The 14,888-nt window shown below is 29.2% G+C and overlaps 4 non-coding genes across 4 annotated transcripts; all 4 read left to right on the forward strand.

The window, feature by feature from the left end:
* Positions 1-12,150: 12,150 nt before the first annotated feature.
* Positions 12,151-12,235, forward strand: LOC118027512 (small nucleolar RNA R21). The gene has a single exon (XR_004683836.1). It is a non-coding gene; the product is annotated as a small nucleolar RNA R21 (small nucleolar RNA).
* A 375-nt stretch (positions 12,236-12,610) lies between these two features.
* Positions 12,611-12,686, forward strand: LOC118027507 (small nucleolar RNA R21). Its single transcript, XR_004683831.1, has one exon. It is a non-coding gene; the product is annotated as a small nucleolar RNA R21 (small nucleolar RNA).
* A 675-nt stretch (positions 12,687-13,361) lies between these two features.
* LOC118027513 (small nucleolar RNA R21) lies at positions 13,362-13,439 on the forward strand. The gene has a single exon (XR_004683837.1). It is a non-coding gene; the product is annotated as a small nucleolar RNA R21 (small nucleolar RNA).
* A 178-nt stretch (positions 13,440-13,617) lies between these two features.
* On the forward strand, positions 13,618-13,715 carry LOC118027511 (small nucleolar RNA Z161/Z228). The gene has a single exon (XR_004683835.1). It is a non-coding gene; the product is annotated as a small nucleolar RNA Z161/Z228 (small nucleolar RNA).
* The last annotated feature ends 1,173 nt before the right edge of the window (positions 13,716-14,888 follow it).

Below are 14,888 nucleotides of genomic sequence, written 5' to 3' on the forward strand. Positions count from 1 at the left end.
TTATGCCCTATAAGATTTGCAGAGCTGAAAAACATTTAAAAAAATAAAAATAAAAGGGAATTGATTAGACTTGCCTAGCCACCCCTTGCAGATAATATAAATAAGGAAATTTAAAATAAAAAAAAATAAAAAAAAAACAAAAAAAAAAACCCTAAAAGATGTTGCAAGACACAGTCGGCAATAGTGTTTTTCTAACGTTGACCTTTTTAAAAATCTTGCACAAGTTTTAAGGGTATAATTATCTTTCCACGTGCACAATTTTGATATTTTAAAATTGAGTGGGGGTAATATGGGTAATTTTCTTTTTTATCCATCTAAATTACAACACTAATCTTTAATTTTTTTTTTTTTTTCCTTATTATTAAAGTTAGTTTTGTATTTTTACATACTTAGTTCACCGTAAAAATACCCTCTTGTTCTTGGAAGCTAAAAAGACAAACAAATAGATGGAGGGCCAATCTATAATATCCAACTATGTTGATCAGTAAAATGAACTTTGCATCCTTTATGCCAAATGATTTAACTCTTAGAAAAAAAAAGAAGTGATTTTTATTAGTGGACCCACCAATTTTCATTGCTACACCACAGGTTTGGAGAAACAGCATTTTGCTGCTTCTCGTGGTGAGAAAGTAACCTCAACAGTTGAGCCATGCTTCATTGCGCACTGTTCACGTGAACAATTTTTTTTTTTAAACCAGTGCGAAAAGTTTTTTTTTTCCGAAAAAACTAGAAAGTTAATTAATTGCACTCGTATTGTTCACGTAAATATATATATATATATAATATATATATATATATATATATATATATATATATTAGTTTAAGGTAAATTAAATTTGTTTGTACTGTAATCTCAATTTTATTCCTGATAATATTTTACTTAATTTTATTGCACACAGGATAAATCATGATAACTATAGTTATTGTCGAATGAATTTTGTACGTAATGAAATTGTTGATTTTTTTTTTAAAAAAAATTGTGTTTTACTCGAAAAACTAGTACTTAATATCATTTAATAACACTATATAAATTAGAAGGATATCGCATGATGACATAGCATTTATGAAATTTGATCGCAATTCCAATTATGTTATTGTCAGGCCCGACCCAATTAAAAAAAATTCATTTTTTATTTTTATTTTAACTGTGTTCTATTCAAAAAATTAGAAGGAGATCGCTTGATGACGTAACAAAAAATTCAGTTTTTGTTGTTGCGCGCTTAAGAAACCATGAAAAAATATAGTCCTTGTTAGATAGATCTTCGTATGTGATGACATTGCACATAGTTTAATGGAATAATAAAAAATATTTGATGTCAATATTATTTATTTCATGATGTAATAACAGTAGTTAAATTTACAATATTTAAATTAAAAATCATTAATATTAATATACATATTTTTTAATTATTTTATAACCTTAATTTGTAAAGCATTTTTTTAACCAAACACATTAAACTACTTTTTCTTTAACCTCAATTTCAACCACAGTTTTAACCAAACACCTATTTTTTCAAACCAACCTCAACTAAAAGTACTTTTTATAAAACATTTTTTTTTCAAATCACAACTACAACAGCTACCACAATATAAAACACACTCTTAGATTAAAGGTTTTTTTTTTGTCATTTTGTTCATGGTTTTTTTTGTTGTAATTAATGAGTAGAGGTGGAGTTATTTAAGTATTTTTCTTTTTTAAAAAAAAGATGGAAAAAGTTGACATGTGTTTGGAAAGTGTCTGTGTGTCAATCGCATTGTTGTTTTAGGATTGTATGGGCAGCTGATTAGAGCAAGAAAAAAGGTTGTTCCAGAGCTTCATGAACTTTCTTTTCAGTGTTGCCTCTTGGAAAATGTGGTGCGTGCACCTTCTGTTTATCACTGGTGACCAGTTTTTTTTTTTTTTTTCTCTCTCTCTTTTAATTTTTGTGCGCCCTCCCACTTAATTTTTGAGGTGAACCTCTAAATTTTTATTTTTTTTATTTAGTCCCTCTATTTTTATCTTTATTTAAAAAAAAAATAATTCATTCAATTAGTTTTTTTTTCATCCTTATTGAATTTTTTTTTGTCAAATTTAGCCCTTAATCTTTTAATTTTTATTTTTTTAAGACTAAAATAATTTTTAGAACTGTATTTTATTTTAGATTCCACCCTCCTTAATTCTTTTTTATAATAGATTTAATCCTCATTTTTTTTTATTGTTGTTGTTTTTTTGCTTTGTAAAATTTTTAAAATTAGAATTTATTATCCAATTTAATTTCTCAATATTTAATTGGTTTGGATATTACCTTTGTTAAGCCTGCGACTAAAATTTCACAAGTTGTAGACTTTGAAAATTAACTTGATTTCATGAGGCTTTCTAGGAGTGCTTTGAGTATTTTTTTTAAAAAAATTATAAGTTAATTTTTTTTTATCCTTCAATATTTATTTAATTGTATATTGAGCTCTTTTTCCCCCATACTTTCTATGACCTCGGTTTTACCTTCTATTTATTTATTTAATGAGGTTACCTAAATTCTTTTTATTTTTATTTGTTTTTATTTATTATGTTTTTTTTTAATTATTCTTTAATTAATTGAAATTGATTTATTTAATATAGATAGATGCTCACTTCAATTATTTTTTTTGTGATGAGTGATGTCCACAATAAAGTGACAATGGGTTTCCAATGATTTGTTTTTGCTCTTGATTGTAATATTGGTGGCCAAGGTTATTAAAAACGCATTTTGATTCGTAAAACCGTATGATTTTACAAATCAAAACATAAAAACATGTTAAATCGAGTTAAAAACTCGAAAACCAGTCAAACTGATCAAACAGGTCAAATTTGCGTAAAATCGATCCAACTCGTAAAATCGTTCAAACCAGACTGATTTCACGTGAAAATTAAAACAGCTACCGAGTGTTGAGTCAGCACTCCCCTTTCCCTATGAGTTCCCACTCCCCCGTCAGTCACTTCACTCTTCCCATTTTCCCTTCACCATTTACCCTTTCCCTTTTTTTCTTGTCAATAAATCGCCAGTAGATTAAGAGGTCGTTTGGGAGTGCTTTTCAAAAGCACTTCCGAAAAAATTTGATTTTTTTTCTTTGAATTAATATATTTTTTATGTTTTCAAATCATTTTGATGTGCTGATCTCAAAAATGATTTTTTTAAAAAATAAAAAAACATTATTGGCATGCTTTTTTTGAGTGAAAAACACTTTGACAAGCAACTACAACCACACTCCCAAACACGCATTAAGAAATTGGTTCCCCTCTATACTCTCCACTCACCAGTAGCGCCTCTGATATGAATATAATTGTCTCCAGTTAGTATAAACAAAAACTTGCGAAACTGATTGAGTTTGTGACATGCAGTTAGAAAATTTTGAAATGTGAAAAACATAAACAAAAAGGAAAACATGGGTCTTTTGTTAAGAAGAATGTTCTCTTCTTTATTTGTTAATAAAAAAGCTCGAACACTTGTCTTTGGCCTCAACAATGCTGGCAAAACCACCATTCTCTATAACCCCTCCACACTTTCTTTATGTTATTCACTTTCTAGGCTTTTCTAGTTTTACATATTTGTGATGTTTTGGTGTGTTTTTTTGTGATTTAGATCGGCTTCAAATGGGAGAGGTAGGCTTCACGATCCCAAGTGAGTTTTTTTTTAAAGGAAGAAAATTTAAGTTGGTAATTTACGTTATCGTATGATTTTTTCTAAATTTTTGCTAATCTGATGCTTTTTTTTATGTGGTGTAACGACTGGATTCAATGTAAAAACTGTACAGTACAACAATATTAAGTTTCAAGTCTGGGATTTAGGTAGGTAATTGGTTTTAATCTATGAAGTAATGGAGTTTTAGTCTGTTAGATTGATTTTATTATGTAATGAAGAGGATACTGAGAGCTAGTATGCAGTAGAGTGATCAAGGGGTCCAGTCAAGTGGGCTTGTATCTCCACTCTCTCATCTTGCTATTGAGATCCGGAATGTTCTTGGCGATAAGAAGGTAAGAATTTATTCCTAATTTTTGTTTTTTATGTCTCGTCTAGTATTCCCGGTGTGATGCTATAAGAAATTAGGTCACAGGTTTTTCATTTTTTTGTTAGACTTTGTTGCTAGAAATATTAGAGTTGCATCAGTTTTGGTTAATAATGGTGGTGAAAGTTTTAGTTTTGGGTTATTGTAGCATGTTAATAATCTAGATGTTGTGATTAGTGGAAAATGAAACTTAATTTTAGGATCTTTTTATATGAGAGAATTGAATGTTGTGATTTGCTGATGATTTCATTTTACACGAGGAAATATTTTACACCGTTTCTTTCTTTCTCTTTAGTTTTGAGCAAGATCCCTTTTTTTGTTTTTCTCGCATTATTTCTTGGTGGTTACTAGTTATTATATGACAAATTGAGCAATATTTGTTATATGGCAATTTGAGAGAAAATTTTGTCTTTTTTTTACTTTTTTAAGGTGTTGCTATTGAGAATAATGTCAATGACATGCCATAATCTTGATTTTGGCAGGGCTAAACTTGATTTGGTGGCTTGTGGCTGCTCCTCCAATGCTTCAATAGATAGGTATTCAGTGAGGAATTATGCTAAGTTTGTTTCTAAGAATTGTAACAGAGATTATGGTTCTAAGAGACTGGTTCAATAGACTAATTTGAAGAATGAATTTTTATTTTTTTAATATATTTTAAAATTCTTTATGATTTTACGATCCGAGTTTATTTTTCATTTTTCTTGTTGTGTTAAAAATGCGTTTTTAACAACCTTGTCAATGGCTCTTTTGTTTTGGTTGATTATTGCCACATGTTTTTTTTTTGTTTTTTTTTTTATGGTTCGTATGCTATCGTTGTGTATAGTTTAAATAACATTATTAGATTACTCGATCTTATTGGATTCAGTTGGGTTAATGATTTCAATATCAGGTTTTTCTTACTTTTTTATAAATTTTCTTGGCTAGAAAATATCTTACCAACACTTGAATATCTTTTTTACATTTAATAAAAGTTTGATTCAATCTATGGCATAATAGGGGCAAATATCTAATGAGTTTCTAATTGAAATGTGACTAGAATCAATCATCATTGGTTTATGGTTTAGGCTTTTAGGGCTTTAATATGGTGGACGTCGAGGCTTAAATTTGATTGATCAATGTGTAAAAGAAAAAGGGAATTGTTAATTGAAATTTAATGTTTTTATAGCCTGTTTGAGAGTATGGTTATGGTTGCTATTCAAAATGTTTTTCGCTTAGAAATGCATCAAAATGATATTTTTTTTATTTTTTAAAAATTATTTTTTAGATAAGCACATCAAAATGATCCAAAAACATAAATTTTTTTTAGCAAAATTTTTTTATTAATTTTTAAAAAAACATGAGTTGACTGGCATTTTCAAATAGGGCCTTAAGCTGAGTTTTTCCAAGGACATATAATAAGTCACTTGTTTATTACATAGACAAAGTAAAACACTGCATATATTTCTCAATTCATTCACTTTCATTTCATTATTTACTAGCCATTTTAGGTTTTTTTTTAATATAGATATGCAAGTTGTTTTAAAGTATTTTTTATATATAAAAAATTCTAAATGTAAATTAAAAAGTTTATGTAAATATTTAATTATATAAATTGATAACTATATGTAAAAGTAAATAAATAAAAATATCATTAGCAATAACTAAAATCTAAACTTGGAAAATCAAGAGCTTGAAGTAGATCAAGATATTTTATCAGGCAACATGTGACATTTACTTTATTATGTTTAATGAATTTATTTACTAAAATAATCTTTGTATTCAATAAAATGATAATAGAAATAGACACACCCATGAAATTGATTAAATAAAATAAAATAAAAAAAAATATTATGCAAGGCTGCACATATTAAAAATCTTATTTAAAAATAAATATATTTTTTTAAAAAATAAATTTCATCTATATAAAAAATATAGATGAATCAAAATACTATCTTCAAAAATTAAAAAACTTAAAAAAAAAATCTATACAAAATAGGTTAAACAAGCAAAATCAAAAACCATAAAGGAGGGATATTAATTGAGACATAAATTGAAAAAAAAAAAAAAGACAACAATAATAAACAGAAAATTTTTAAGTTGAGTTACAAGCTCGATCAAGTTTAATAAGTTGGTTTTTTTTAATTAGACGATAAAAAAATAGACAACGATTGCAAACAAACAATTTTTTTTTTATAAAAAGTAAGATCATGATAAAAAAAAAAAACTTGGAAGAACAAAATTAAGTAAAAAGGAAAAAAAGAGAGAGAGGCTTGAGTCAACCTGATTTAACATGATAAACATGTAACCTCAGTAATAAGGGGTGAGCCAACTCGAGTTAACTTGCAAGATTTGTGATCCAAGTTATGAGACTGAGATAACTTAATAGAAAAGAAATTAAGGAAAACTACAATGACAATCTTTTTTAAAATAATAAAAAAAAGTTGAATTATGAAACCAGAAAAAAAAATGAACAAAAAAAAAGTCGATCCCATGTTAACATTTCAAACCCGTAACCTGGGTTATTAGATCGGAAACACCATAAATGAAAAAAATCATAAAGCTCAATCTCTAACAAATTTAAAGGGCAAAATTGAAAAAAAAAAAATCAATTACACAAAAGGAACTAATATATATATATATATATATATATATATATATATATATATATATATATATATATATATATATATATAAAGAATGAGGGTGAAAATAAAAAAAAAAATGAGAGGGCAAGGAAATTTTTTTGATTGTATGCTTAAATTGAAAAAAAAAAATCAGAACAATAAGGACCAAATTTAAAAAAATTCACCATAAACTTTGATTGGATATGGAAATTGAAAACCAATAACACTTTAATAAAGGGCCAAGGAAAAAAGTAGTAAATCAAAATAATAAGGATCAAATTGAAAAAGATAATATATGACAAATTATAATTGAAGTACTAAATTAAAAACAAACAATTTTTTTAAAAAAAAAAAGCTCAAGAAAAAAAAAAAAGGATTGAATTTGAAACACCTAAAAACAAATAGGACTGATGTGGAGAGGATAGAGAATAGGAGGAAAAAAATATCACTAGTGATGAATCACCTATCATATCGACATGCGTCACACTAGAGAAAGAGGATGTAACAACGTTTTTAACAGCATGGTGGAAAGACAAGTTTGTTTAGCGGGAGGCTTTTCAAAATTAAATATTAATTTTTGAGTGAAAAAGACTAAAAAACCCTTAATGGATATGTAATATATATATAAAACCCTCCATGAAAAGACTAAAATTCTCCTATGTGTATGGCCATTTTTATTTTTTTTTATTCATAGAGAAAAATTGTCATTTGATTGTTTTAAAAAAGGGTCAATAGTTCTATTTTTTTTTCTATTACGAGGAATAAATTAGTCATTTTACTATTATATAAAAGTTGAAATGATGTGTATACCCCTGAACAATCCTTTAATTACTAATGGGTCATTAAAAAGATTGAATTACCCCCAAACAAAAAGCATCAAATTCTCTCAATCAAGGGCAAAAAATAATTTCACTATCGAAGTGAATAGTGTGTACATAGTGATTTTCCTAAATATTTTAGAGTTTTGTATAATATCACTATTCATTGAGTCATTTTTTTTTTATGGATTCATTAAAATATTAGTTTTTTTTCCTTTGATTATTAAACTTATTTTTTATTGTTTTGGCCCTTAAAAATTATATTATCATGGTTTTATATTTGTAATTTATTTTTGGTTTACATGTCTTGCTTATACGAGATGCTAAAAAATACTTAAATTAAATATCTAATTTTACAAATAAAATTTTAAGTTATTATTAAAAAATTGAAAGAATCAGGACAAAAATTAACATAAACAAGTAATGCATGCAACATATGTAGAAAGTTGTATAAGAAAACTGTAAAACTTGTCTTTAGTGCACCAATGTATCATAAATAATATGAAGTTATAACAAACAAGAAGGTGAGAACAATTAACATATCCAGATTACAGATTATTACCTTGACATCTTCAGTTCTTCTGCATGCATAATATCTCGGAGCGAAATCAAAGCTTAGGTTGTCTGCAATCACATATTCCCGTGTCCTGAAAAATTTGTGGCACTGCTACTTTCTACGTTTGGTGCTCTATTTCTTTCAGAATCCCTGGAAACTGCTTTCCTATGCTTTCTCATTGATCGAAGGGGGATGAAGAAATGAAGTGGTGAGGTTGTCTGGTAAGAAGAGTAGATTAAATTATAAATGCATAGGGTCCTTGCTTTAGTATATAGTTATTAAACCCGACCAGTCCAGTGGGTCGACCCTGTCGACCTGTTGGCTAGACCGGTCTGGGTAAGATAAAAGATCAGGATGAGCAAAAACCTAGTTGACCTGTGACCTGGGCGACTCGAAAAAACCCAGTTGAGGCATCTTTTTTTTTTTTTTTTCAAATGTGTTTTTCTCTTAGCCAGAGACTCCTTATATGTGTGTGTGTGTATTAACCATTTTCAAAGTTCACTATATATATATATACACACACTTTATGTTCACAAGAAAAAAAGGGATGTTTTTTCAATGTGGGATAAGCAACTTTTTTTGGTTTAAATACTTCAACTTAAAAGGATAACGTATTAACTATTTTTTGGTTTATATACACTTTTTTCAATGTGTGTGTGTGTATTAACCATTTTCAAAGTTCACTAGACACACACACACACACACACACACACATACACTTTATGTTCACAAGAAAAAAAGGGATGTTTTTTGAATGTGGGATAAGCAACTTTTTTTGGTTTAAATACTTCAACTTAAAAGGATAACGTATTAACATAGTATCTTTTCAATGTGAAATAAAAAAACCTTTTGAAACAATTTTTTAAATTTCATTATTTATAACATGTATAGTCTATATTTACATGGATTGTTTTCTTAATTTTTTCATATGAAATATTAAAACTTTAAATATTTTTTTAAAATTTTTCTAGGTTAATTCAGGTTCACCCATATAATCCGAAACCTAGCTTCTTAATCGAGATAACCCCAGCTCGGGTGTGATAAGTATGTTCTATATGCTGGTTTATCTTGCATTTAGTGTTCTACTGTTTGGGGATTTATCCAATGCTCCCTCTTTTGTCAACAGGTGCTATCCATACTTATTCATGCTTTATTTCATTTCATTGTTTTTGATTTTATATACAACTGTTTTAGGAAATTGGGTCACCTCACACAATTTACTAATTCAACTTTTTATTAAGATTTTGTTTGGTTACTTAAAACATATGGATCTTATAAATACATCAAATTCAAGATATCTAAACTTGATAGTCAGCCAAGTACAAAGTGATGTAGGTCTGATATGATTGCCAAACTCAAGACGATTGGACTTGATATTCAATCAAGCCTAAAGTGACGTGGATTTAACACACTTTTCAGACCCAATACACTTGAACTTAACAGTCAGCCAAGTTCAAGGAACGTGGGTTTGGCACGTACCCCGAACCTAAGGCGTTTGGATGTGGTAGCTAGCCATATCCAAGGAATGTAGGTCTGGTATGCCTGTTATACCCAATGCACTTGAACTTGGCAACCAATCAAGTTTAAGGAACACAGGTCTGACACATATGATAGACTTAAGACACTTGAACTTTACAGTTAGTCAAGTCCAATGTAATGTGGGTTTGACACATATACGAGATCCAAGGCACTTGAACTTGATAATCAGCCATGTCCAAAACACTTAGACTTTATAGTCAGCAAAGTCCAAGGTAATATGGGTATGACATACATGTTAGACTCAAGACACTTGAACTTAGCAGTCAACCAAGTCCGAGGTCATGTGAGTCTGGAAAACATGTCATATCCAAGACACTTGGACTTAGCAATCTACCAAGTTCAAGGTAATGACCATTCCTTGATATGTCCAAGGGTATGACCAATCTCTCTTCGGTATAAACCTTAGGGAACAACTTAGCCTCTATAGGCTTAGCTATATTTGACGTTTGAAACTCTGAATCTCTCTACACATTTTAAAGTATATTAAAGTCGTTCAAAAACCCATCATATTCCCATCAAACATTAATATAGATGTAAGAGATATTTAACCCTCATTAAATGTTATCAGGTTAATTATACCATTTTTTTTCACAAAATAATAAGACTCATGAGCTATAAATATACTATGAAACCCTTAGAACAAATGTTCACAATCTCTATTTCTTTATGTCATTTATATTTTCAGAGCATCTCTCTCTAGTATATTCTTGTATTTTTTTTCTCTTTCAAAAGATATTAACTTTACCATCAAATAATTTTTAAATCCTCTGATTGAGACTGTTTTATTACATGTATTCAAGACCTTCTTAGTGAATTTAAAGTTAATTAGATTAAGAAGAATTCCAAATACTTTAACATATTAATCAACCTATATCCCAAACACCAAATAATATTTTATTTTATATTCTTGGATTTCTTAACATCATCAACTAATAATTAAACAAGCTTTTAATCATCTTTCCCACTTTCTTTCTCATTAAAAATATGTTTCAAATGGTATATTTTGATAAAAATAGTTTATTTTTTTTAAACAAATCTTTAGCCAAACTCAAGCTACCATAACTAACGGTGGAACTCCTTAATTTGATTTACATCCTGTTTTTTGTTTCTTTTATTTTTTATATTTGTTTTAAACATTTGTTAACATACATTTGCTAAACCATAACCACAATAATGATGTAGCTAATACACAAAGAGTACAGTAAAGAAACTCGTGATCACAACAAAACAACAAAATATTTCTACCATAAAAACAAAAAGAAAGCACAATTTCATCATTCCCTAGCAACAATTTGAATTAACTTTATCCAAATACACTCACAAATAGAAACAATTTCATCCAATCAAACTAATAAACAATTTATTTGGACCTGGAACAAAAAAGAAAGAACAAAAAGGACCCATTAGCCATCACCACCATCCCCAACAACTTTAAAATTGAGATTTAGTTAACTAGTGCAAGTACACTCACAAACAAATCAGTAACCATCCACTGATAAAAAAAGAAACAATTTTTAACTAAGAACATCAATATAATCACCAACCCATTAAGTAATCACTTGAACCCTGCAAAAATCAATGAAATAATTAAACTTTTACATTTCAGGAAACAAAACACAAAATCCCATTTGAAAAATTGAACTAAAGAACACATTAGTGTTAGATATAAAACCAAATAATAAAGCGGGAAAGAGAGATGAGGGAGAGACCTTCTAAAACTTGATCTTCAGGTCCAATATAAAAAGAATCACCACAAACATCATAAACAACTCTTCCATGGATTTCACTTGTTTAAGCTTTGACACTAGAAACAAAACTGCCGATAATAATAAAAAAAGAGAGACCAAACACCAGATTTTTCAATTGTGACTCCATGGCTTGTTTTTAGAGGTTCCTAAATGTCCAAAGACCAAGAGATTTTTACACAAATAATGATTTTTTTATAACAGGTTTACTCGTGGGGGCATTGAATGACTTTTCTTAGTTTGCTTTGTCATTGAATTTAAATATTTTCAATTTTTCTTCTTTATTTCAATTATATTTTTTTTCTCAATCTAGATTGTAAGATGTTATTCCCTTGTCATTGAAAAGAAAATATAGAGAATTACTATATGTATTAAACCACAAATGCACTTTATTTTAAGCCTCTTTGGCTTTATTTTGGTTATAAAAATAAATTAAATGAGGACAAGAGACTTGTAGTGGGTTGTGAGGAATCATTTATTGGGATAATCTATTTATTTAAAAAATAAAATAAATTTATTTAATGGATACTAATTATAAAATTTAAATTTAAAAAATAAAGAAATACAACAAATATTCTTAACTATTCTATCAACTTTTTAAATTCTATTTATATATAATGATTAAAAAAGGTTTCTTACAAGTGTTCTATGTTAAAATGTAACTTTCTCATGCTTTAGGGACTAAAATGGAAGTTATCCTCTTATTTCCCTCCCTGTATATACTATATAGTGCCTCTACAGTCTAAAACCTAAAATCTGGGTCAGCTTCTCTTCACAAGCGCTGCCATTTTGTACTTCTATCTACAAATACAAAAGCTAATCAACCTTCTTCGCTAACACTCTACTAGTGAGATTTTCCATTTGGTTTGTATCCCTATGAAGAATGAACTGATTTTTCAATTAAAAGTAGTGGGCTGATCTCCATTGATGATCACTAACCAATTCTGAGGGATGTGCCACCTTTTCTGTTTGGTTTATGTCATTTCTTTGTTCAGTATGTTTGCAAAGTAGCTTTCTTGTTAAACAAAGTCTTGGGTTTTGCTTTAAGTCGGATTTTCTTTACTGGGTTCATTCAAAATGGCATAAAAAGTTCATGATTTGGACCCATTGGAAACGTCCGTTTTTTACTTTTAGATTCCATCGTTTGCTTTGATGGATTTTACAATGTGAATTGGATTGGTGAATCATTTTATTGTTTCCCAATATGGAGAAGTTAAGGAATATTTGCTTGTCCAAGATAAACTGTGGAAAACTTGTGGTTTTCTTGAATGAAATTGTGTATGTGCATATAGCTCCATTTGATATTGCTTTTCTGGTGATATTGCTTTGTGTCCCTATGAAGAATAGAACTAAAAGTAAAAGTAGTGGACTGATTCTGCTTGATGAATAATGCATCTGAGGGATACATTTGATCTTTCTTGTTTGTTTGTACAGGTTATTTATAACATCTTAAGTTTGTAGAAGATTACACACACTTGCTTGTTTGCTATAACATACTGGCTTGCAATTTCCTGTTTCGTATCCATGTGAAATTATAAATAAAACTAAAACTCATCAATATTTTATTAATGCATAGTGTTATCTATAGTAAATAACTAATGAGCACGTTCCAACAAGTTGGGGGAGCCCGTGTTTTTTGAACGGCGTGTGTGGCATCTCCCGGTAGTTGTATGGCGCCTCCTAGTGGATGTTGATAGCCTTCCACGGCAATGTCCAAATCATCACACCGCTCTCTACACCGTTTATTATACTATTATATGATATTCATTGCTAGTATTATACTATGATATTCATTGCTGAATCATGTCCTGTTAAATGAGTTTGTTGAATGGAAAAGTTTAGTTTGGGACAGAGGACTTTGTTTGCCGACAGATTCTGAAATGCCTTTGTGGAATTATGCTATTATGACCAAAGCAAAGTTTAGCTGATATGTTCACGTATCAAAAAGATTCAGGAAAAAATTTTCAGAAAGTTGAGATATGTTTTCAATGCTAGATTCAAACGGTTGCTTACGCGTGCTTTCATTTTCTTGGGTCGAGCTCATCAGAATTTATTGTTCAATGCTAGATTGAACATTGCACATCTCTGTGATGAACGATTTGAAATTTAAAAGTAGTGGACTGATATCTGTCAATGAAGAAAATAATTCTGAGAGATGTGCATTTCTTCTAAAATAACCTGATCAAATTATTAACCGGTATTGTAATTTAGTGTAAAAAAGACTCAAGCTTTGTTCTTGCGCATTGCTACTAGTAAATTGGTCTGATCCCTCACACACTCCACTTCCTCTGTTGTGATTGTTTATGTATGTTTGGAGAGTCCTACTTGATGTGTTGAAACCAAACGATGATTTTGGATTCAAATTTCTCACGGTGGTCGTCTGAGACTCTTCAAGCTTCATTGTTGATTCAATTACCAAATGCACGTGATGGTTTCATCTCTCCAGTATAACAACTTATTCAAGGAAGAAATGACACTGATAATGATAGCAAGTAAAATGACTTCTTTCTGCTCGTGTTGATTCAATTGTTCTTATGGAAATCTCCAGTTCTCCTTTACAGTTATGCACTGCCCAGTTTTATGGATGAACATTTCTGCATTTGCTGAACATGTTTGAAGCAGGCCATCATCTTAAAGTCGTGTTCAACTTCATATTTTAATTTCTTATCCAGAATATCGCTCATGCAATGAATGATTACTTATTCAAAATGCTGCCATGCTTCCTCTCCTTTTATCAGGTTCCTAAGCACTCCTGCTGCAGTGTTTTCATAATAAGTGTGAATGATTAAAATTCACATCCACATAAATTTGCAGTTGTTCGCCAATTTCGTTGTGGTACACTTTCACAATGCATGGTGATAACATGAATATGACTTCACAATCCGAATATATTGGGATTTCAAGAGTTCCAGCTTCTGAGATAGAGAGGTCTGAAAAGAAGGGAAGTGAATTAAAAAGATAGTATTTTTTATATTACTGGGCAAAAACACTGTAGCAGTGTTTTTTCCAGTTGTCTTTAAACCTTTTTTTTTTTTTTTTTTTGTCAATTGTAGCTTTATATGCGTAATTTGATGATGAATTTGTCAAAATTTGTTGAGGATGGATAAAATTCAAACAAAAAGGATGAGTACAACAAGGATAAACAACATGCTAAATTTAAAATTCTTGGAAAAAGGTTTTTTTTTTTTAATTCTTGCACTTTCTTGTCTATTTCTCTACAGTCCTATATTTTTTAAATTTTCAATCTTGATTCAAAGATTCATTCTCTTGCATCTTAGCTTAAGTTAGAGAGAAGAAAAAGAAAGTTCATTGAAAATAGTAAGAAGAGAGAAAGTTATCAGTTTAGTCACTTTTCAAGAAAATTGTTGTTCTTGATGTTAATGAGTAGTTTTTATTTCTAAATATTTATGAAGAAAAGGGTTTAATTATTATTTTTTTTTATACCAAACAGGGATCTAGATGGATTCCATTAACAGTCTAACCCAACACCAAAACATAATTAAGCAACATCGAAACATAATTTTAGCAATCCCAATTTACAAGACTTAACCTAAGACATCGCTAGTTACTAATTGTATCCCACACCCACACACTCTTCTGTCATAGT

Source organism: Populus alba, chromosome 1 (genome assembly GCF_005239225.2).
Source record: "Populus alba chromosome 1, ASM523922v2, whole genome shotgun sequence".
Classification (NCBI taxonomy): domain Eukaryota; kingdom Viridiplantae; phylum Streptophyta; class Magnoliopsida; order Malpighiales; family Salicaceae; genus Populus; species Populus alba.